The sequence below is a fragment of the Labeo rohita genome, chromosome 21 (genome assembly GCF_022985175.1).
Source record: "Labeo rohita strain BAU-BD-2019 chromosome 21, IGBB_LRoh.1.0, whole genome shotgun sequence".
In the NCBI taxonomy this organism is placed as follows: Eukaryota; Metazoa; Chordata; class Actinopteri; order Cypriniformes; family Cyprinidae; genus Labeo; species Labeo rohita.
In genome coordinates, this window is record NC_066889.1 from 26,365,545 (window position 1) to 26,374,357 (window position 8,813).

Consider the following 8,813-nt stretch of genomic DNA (forward strand, 5'->3'; position numbering starts at 1 on the left):
TTTCTCTGGCTGCATTACAACATTATTGGCTCTCTTTACAAAGGAAGTTTTAATTCCTACTTTGTAATACAAAATGTGTTCAATTAGACAAGCCTGGTTATCCATTTTGTTTGTCTGAGCCGCTTTGCCAAAACAGTGGGTGACGTCACCATTCAAACATTTGGCAGCAAATTCATTCATTTAATTAATTAATACATTTATCGGAGGTTCTGTTGCTGAGCAACACGCCTGTTTGCTCATCTATTGATATTGGTTGTGCAATGACAAAATGAACATGTCATTGATACCCAGTGCATCCATAAATTCAAGGTGAGGAATCAGATGGCCACGTCAAACATGAGAAATAATGGTCTTGTTAATGTAGAAGACTTAGTGCTAATGTTCCTTTGATGTATCTTGAAGTCATACTATGCACTGCTGCTCAAAAGTTTGGGATCAGACTTGTAATGTTTTTTTAAAAACGTTTCTTATTCTCATCAAGGCTGCATTTATTTAATCAAAAATACAGAAAAAACAATAATATTGCAAAATGTTATTACAATATAAAATAATGGTTTTTATTTTAATATACTTTAGAATAAAATTTATTCCTTTGATGGAAAGCTGAATTTTCAGCAGCTATTACTCCAGTCTTAAGTGTCACATGATCCTTCAGAAATCATTCTAATATGCTGATTTATTATTAGAATTATTAATGTTGGAAACTGTTGAGCTGCCAAATATTTTTTTGAAACCTGTGAATCTTTTTTTCAGGATTCTTTGATAAATAACAAATTAAAAGAACACCATTTATTTAAAATATAAATCATTTCTAACTATGTAAATCTATGCTATCACTTTTTATTAATTTAACACATCCTTGGTGAATAAAAGTATTAATTTCTTTAAAAAAAAAAAGAAAGAATAAAAATGTACTGACGTCAAACTTTTGAACAGTAGTGTATATTGTAGGAAATGCTATAAATGCTGTTGTTTTTAACCTTTTATTGATCAAAGAATCCTGAAAAACTATCACAGGTTCCAAAAAAATATTAGGCAGCACAATTGTTCATTGTTTTCTGAAGGATCATGTGACACTCAAGCAGTGTTGCGGAATTGGGCTACTTTAACACTGTTACCGCGGGTTGTTTTTGATGTCCGCGAGTTGAATTGATAATGTCATATTTAGCCTCTGAAATGCGAATTTGCCTGGGGAATCCCGACCAAAAAAATTTTATTTTTCGCGGAACGCGATTTTGCTAGTTTTTGACTAGTTTTGATTAGCAATTGGGCAGGTTTTGTTGTGAAAACCTGGCAACCCTGCACTGAAGACTGGAGTAATGATGCTGAAAATTTAGCGTTGTATCACTGGAATAAATTACATTTTAAAATGTATTCACATAGAAAACAGTTATTTTAAATTGAAATAATATTTTTACAATATTACAATTTTTTCAGTATTTTGATCAAATAAATGCAGCCTTGATGAGCATAAGAAACATCTTAAAAAACCTCTCTCATCTTTACCATCTTACTGATCCCAAACTTTTGAGTGGCAGTGTATATATATATATATATATATAGGGTTATTTTGATATAAAGTAAAAATAACAAAGAAAAAATATACAATAACACAATAAAAACATGATTTTTGAAAATGTAAAAAAAATCTGTTTTTGCAAATAAACTGCAGTTCTGTTCATGGATTTCTAGTTTGCATGCTACAAAGTGCCTCTTTCAAAGATTTTATGCTGAACACATCAAAATGATGATTAGTTCTGCCATAAAAATGTTTTATAATGTCACTCCAGTATCTTTTAAAAAGATTTTGCCTTCTAGTGGACTAATAAGAACCCATTGACCTTGCATTGGATGAGCTGTTCCAGACCGAGACTACGAGCCAAGAAAATCACTGTCCCTGTATTGCATTAGAAACTCTGGTAAAAATATTTCAAGTGTTGTTTATAGACCTTTCACATGAATTATCAGTGATTTAGTGTGATGGTTGAAAGGATTAGTTTGCCTAAAAACGATTTGCTGAAAATGTCCTCGCCCTCAGGACATCCAAAGTCTAGATGAGTTTGTTTCTTCATCAAATTTGGAGAAATTTGGCAATACATCACTTGCCCACTCAATGGATCCTCTGCAGTGAATGGGTGCCGTCAGAACGAGAGTCGAAACAGCTGATAAAAACATCACAATAATCCACACCACTCCATTCCATCAACATCTTGTGAAGTGAAAAGCTGCATGTGTGCCATCCCTTCTGCCCAAAATACATTCATAAACCATAAAAATGCTTCCACCAGTGAAAAAGTCCATCCCATGTTTTCCTCTCACATCAAAATCCACTCACGTATTTATTTATGTCCGTTTTGGCCTGTAAACAGTGCTTGATCTGTGCATATTTCTCTCCTGATTTAGACAAGATGACATTTTCACTTGGGAAAGCAATATTATAAATAGAGGACTTGTATTTTAGTTAAAAAAAATCTTAATGATGGATTTGTTACTTAAAAACACACAACTTTTCACTTTACAAGATGTTAATTGATGGACTGGAGTGGTGTGGATTACATGTGTATTATTGTGATGCTTTTATCAGCAGTTTGGACTCTTATTCTGACGGCACCCATTCGCCGCAAAGGATCCATTGGTGAATAAGTGATGTAATGCTTCATTTCTCCAAATCTGTTCCCTTGAAGAATCAAACTTCATCTCGGATGACCTGAGGGTGAGTAAATGTTCAGCAAATTTTCATTTTTGGATGAACTATTCCTTTAATCGCTTTTATATTTGCACGGAGGTGCACAGAGATCTGATTTCAGCTTGTAAAGGCCAGATGAAATTCATCTGCAATTCATGGAGTATGAATGCAACCTCATGTCACAGAAGGGTTGGGTTCGGCTAGACATCATTACGTTATTCATTAACACGCCCCTGTACAGTTTTATTCACGCCATTTAACATCTAGAGCAGTTATAATGCTGGAAAGCATGGCTTTTTATCGCGTAAATGGGAGCGTTAACCAGGATGTTTTCATTATTAGTTTTTTCACTTCGATGTCTCACCGTGTTACAGAAAAACTGTAATGATCTCTCTCTGTGGCTGTGAAAGATTTGCTAAAACCGATTTCTCCCTGCGGAAATGTCAATATGAACTCGGTGTACAGAAAACCTCAGATCCTCCTGCAGTTTATTCTGTCCTGGCAGAAAACTAGACACTGGGAATGGAGCTTGTCGGGGTGCTTTTATATTTATACAGCTCTCCGCGTGTATGTGGCGATCTCCTCGCCGGGAATGTTTCTCATGGGAACACAACCTAATTGGTTTCATCTCAGCCGGCTGTTTTATGAACATTAGCGCTCGTAAAATATCTTTATGCTTGTGTGTTTTTGCACGCCGTGTTCGGAGCATTGATCAAGCTGAGAAACTGCATATAAGATTCTTTAATAGAGTGAAATAAAGGCGGCACAAATGCATGCTCTGTTCTCTGTTCGCATCTACGTGTCCATGTGTGTCAGTGAATGCTTTATGTAACGTCATTAGGTTGTGTGTGTGTGCGTACATGCATGTGTGTTGCATGCTCTGTTTCACATATTGTTTATAGGCTTTCTGCTTCTCTCTCTCATTCCTATTCAGAGTCACTGTGATTTACTTGGACTGTAGCTGCCAGACATTATGTAACTTGGGTGTTTTGATGCCATCCTCAATTGGTCACACAGATAAAGACAAACATAGCCACCCACAAACTGTGTCACTCCGCTGTTTCTCAAAGAGGACTGAACATAATTTTCTGCCTTAACCAGAGGCAAAAAGAGAGATCTGCTTCAAAATCTTGAGCTTACATGATGTTTGTTGTTTACACAGGCAAGCTTGTCTAATTGTGCAGGAGTTAGGATAGAATTTCTCTGCGCTGGAGTTCAGCGAACTTATGCCTGAAATATGATCTGATTCTATTATATATGTTTTTAAATATGTGACCCTGGAGCACAAAATCAGTCTTAAATAGCACGAGTATATTTGTAGCAATAGCCAACAATACATTGTATGGGTCGAAATGATCAATTTTTCTTTTATGACAAAAATCATTAGGATATTAAGATCATGTTTCATGAAGATACTTTGTAAATTTCCTACTGTAAATATATCAAAACTTATTTTTTGATTAGTAATATGCATTGCTAAGAACTTCATTTGGACAACTTTAAAGGCGATTTTCTCAGTTGTTTTTTTTTTTGTTTTTTTTTTCAGATTCCAAATTTTCAAATAGTTGTCATAGTTGTTTCTCGGCCAAATATTGTCCTATCCTAACAAACCAAAGCTTATTTATTCAGCTTTCAGATGTTGTATAAATCCCAATTTAAACAAATTGACCCGTATGGCTGGTTTTGTGGTTCAGGGTCACATATGATCTTTATATTTTCAATATTTACACTACCTTACAACAGTTTTGGGATCGGGAAGATTTTTTATGTTTTTGAAAGAAGTCTCTTTTGCTCATCAAGGCTGCATTTATTTGATTAAAAATACAGTAAAATCAGTAAAATTTTGAAATATTATTTCAATTCAAAATAACTGATTTCTATTTGAATGCATTTTAAAATGCAATTTATTTCTGTGATGCAAAGCTGAATTTTCAGCATCATTACTCCAGTCTTCAGTGTCACACGGTCCTTCAGAAATCATTCTAATATGCCGCAAAAGAAACGTACCATTATTAATATTGAAATGATGAATTGTTTGATGAATAGAAGTTCAAAAGAAGAAATATTTTGAAACATTACAAATATCTTTACTGTTACTTTAAATCTGTTTAATGCGTCCTTGCTATAAAATAAAATAAAATAAAATAAAATAAAATAAAATAAAATAAAATAAAATAAAATAAAATAAAATACTACTGATCCCAAAAACTGCAATTTGGCTAAATGTTATATTATATTATATAATAAAAATTATGAATTAATAGTACTTATTTAATATAATTATTAATGATACTTTTTTCTTCTAAAATATCGGATGTCATCTCACTGGCATTTGTAGTAAACAACGTTAATAATTATAATTAATTATAAATAATATTAATATATATCACTGATCATTAATAATGATAATTAATCAGTTAAATATTTTTATTATCAGCTAATTAATCAATTAATAATGAATTATTTTAACTCTGTATTATTTAATATTATTTTTCTAATTATTAATTCTAATTCTATACATATAAAGATGTACAGGCATGCATTTTATTACTTTTTATGACTTTAAGATTTTATGTTTTTTTAAATTGTTGACTGTGACTGACTACCTTTTTTTTTAAACATAAAATTGGTTTAAAATGCAAAATTAATATCATTTGAGCAGGTCTCTGAGTCTGAGGCATCGTTAAGGGAAAGGCAGAGGTGTTCGTCTAGAGATCAAGGGTGATGCAAGAACCAGCATGCATTTAGAAATGTTCCAAATCCGTACTGACTTCCTTCTTCTGTGGAACACGAAAGAAAATCTTTTAAGGAATGTATTAGCTGTTTTTGTCCATGCAATGAAAGTCATTAGGGTCCAAAACAAAACTAGACTCACTGACTTTCAGTTTTATTGAAATACAAAATTGATTTCAACATAGCTGTGTTTCTTGTGTCTGTTCCACAGAAGAATGAAAGTCACAAAGTTTTGGAATGACACAAGGGTAGTAAAAGAACGAGCATAAGACAGAATTCTCATTCTTGGGTGATCTGTCTCTTTAAATGATTACATTTGGTCCCTCTCAATCCTGGCGTGGTTACGTCAGTGCTAGAGATCAAACGTTTTTTGTACAAGTGGGAAGCGTTTTCCCTATAGAGATCCATTACGGATTCAGCGGTGTCTGTCAGGGGCTTAATTTACTTCCTCAGATTTAAAAATATCTCTAATTATGGTTTGACAGACATCATGAGATGGGGTGACCTAGTTAGTGTTAACATCTGCATTTTAAACGAGCTGCAACAGGAACAAAAATCAGTTTCGGAAGAGCCGGACAGAACGAGGAACAGAAGAATCATCGTGTAAGAGGACAAAATGTTCCCTCGCTCGTGAAAGAGAACGAGAAAAGTGTATAATTGCATCAAGTGCGCACTGTGTTTTGAGTCCTGACCTTTTAGAGAGGATCAGTCCTGCCTATTAAAACTAATCTCAGCGCTCATCTCACTCACACACACACACTCATCCCAGAGCTTATCACTCACAATAAACAGATCAATACGGAGATCAATATACAAACATCCACACACAAGTGAACAAACACTCCCACACACAGGGCAAACTCTGTATAACAAACAAAACACAGACCTGATTACATCCAGAAGGCTGTTCAGATACTAGCATGAGAGTTCAGACCAGACTGAAACGCTGTTGAGGGGAAAACTAGAGAAAAGCTGCAATGTTACTGACTGTACATTTTTAGTGGCATGATCGCAGATAACTTGTTTTCATGCAAATAGCAACTCTTTTAATGTATAATGGTTTTAATGCATAGCAATAAAGCATTTAGCAACTATTATTAATTATGAATCCATAATCGTTATTTGATCTAATCATTAATTATTTAATTTTTTAATATTATTTTATCATGAATAATTAAATGCATTATAAAATATAATCTCTCTGGCATGTGTAGCACACAGCTAATTAGCAATTCGAATAATTATTTTTCTTAAAAAATACATTTAAATGCCTTTTGTAGCTCACAGCGTTAAGTATTAATTATTAATAAATAAATTAAAACAAATCATTGTAAACCATTTAATAATATTACGAATTAATAGTAATTATTTAATATAATTATTAATTATACTTTTTTCCTTCCAAAATACTGAATGTCGTCTCACTGGCATTTGTAGTAAACAGCGTTAATAATTATAATTAATTATGAAAAATATCAGTATATATATCACTGATTATTAATAAAGATAATTAATCAGCTAAATATCTTTATAATCAGCTAATTATTCAGATAATTAATTATTTTAATTATGAATTAATATTATTTTTCTAATTATTAATTCTAATTATTAATTACTGATATTATATTAATAGTTAAATGTCTTTTAAAATGTCCTCTCTTTTGCTTTGTACCACACAGCTTTACTAAGTATTATTATTATTATTATTATTATTATTATTATTATTATAAATTATTATTAATAAATAATACTGAGGCAAATTAGCAATTATATTTTAATAATAAATGCTTTCTCTTAAAAAGGCATTTGTAGCACACAGCTTTAATTATTATTAATAAATTATTAATCAATTAAAACAAATTATTAATTATTTTTTTATTTAAATTAAAATTTGAAAAATATTAATTATTATAATTAATATAAATAAGTATGATAATTATAATATTCATTAATATACATTATTATAATTTAATAATTAATGTAATTATTTAAAAAATAACTTTTTTAAGTAGTGTAATTTTTTTAAAAAAATACATTTTCATTTTTTAATTATGTATTTATTTATTTTTTCCCTCAGAAATAATTAGATTCTCCAAAAAGCCTCTCCTTAGCATTTGTAGTACTGGAAAGTCATTTTAGATTTGTTTTGGTAAATCAGTTTGTGTAGACAATACATAAATTAACCAGTTAAAAAAGAAATTATTTACTGATTCTGCAAAGGATTTAAAGTAAAGGTTACATCCTGCTGTTAATCACTATTTTCAGTTCAGTTATATATTTTTTTGTTTTTAAATTAAAAATGGCATCTTATATTTTAAAAGATAATAAATAGATGTCATTTTTTTGTTCCTTATATTGTAGCTTTTTGTATTGTTTTTGTTATTATGGTTCCTTGTAACAACATATTTTCAGAAGCACCGCTCAATGTATTTAACTCATTTAAATGATGATCAGTTTGTAACTTCACAAACTACAATTTTAAAGTAATTTACCAGCACTGGGCCTCACTAAATCTGCTGTGGCATAAAGCGCTGGGGATATGTCCATATATTTTGCTACCCATCAAGGCAAGAGTGGATATGATGTGTAATCTGGAGGCTCAATCCATTCTTGTGTAATTCTCAGTCTTACCATGTGATTAAGAGTCCTCCGCCGGAAAGACAGCGTTCTGACATTTGCGCTTCCTTTACGAGACCTGATATTCTTGTCAAAACCAGTGAAACACGGAGGTGTAGATAATAACTCAACTAAAAGTTGGTTTGCTTTGAAAAGATTTATGCTGAGCTTTACAGATTCAAAGCCTGTCAGAGAGTGTTGATCATTTTAATTGTTTCATACAGGCTCCTCCTGACTTGCAGCGTAAGCATCACTCTTACTATCACTCATGTACGCTTAGTTATTTGAACAAACCACCAACCCTGAGTACTAAACTTTGGTGCATAGCTAAACCTGCACCATTTTTTGCTACAGAAATGAATGAGACCTTAAATTAGGTGATTTATTGAGCAAATGGGTTTTTATTATTTTTTAAATTGCTTTTTCTCAAATTAGTGATACATTTCTATGAATTCATCTAGCCTCACTATGTTTGCATAGCCTACATTTTCAAAAATTGAGATTCCAAAAGGGAGTGTCACATTTTTAGGTTTCCCAAACAACCTTTCAGTGATCAGATCTTGGAAGAACCATTATTTTGCTAGTTTGATGGGCGCTTTTGAAAAACTGCTACATTTTTTTTTTTCCACTATGACGACCTATTTGTGAAATGGAAAGGTTCCATTAATTTCAGTATAGAACCTTTCAAGAAAAGTATCCGGTAAGGAAATGATGTGTACTACGGAACCCCTGAAGGGAATAAGTATGTGATGGTAGGAAAAATATATTTTTCAGTGCT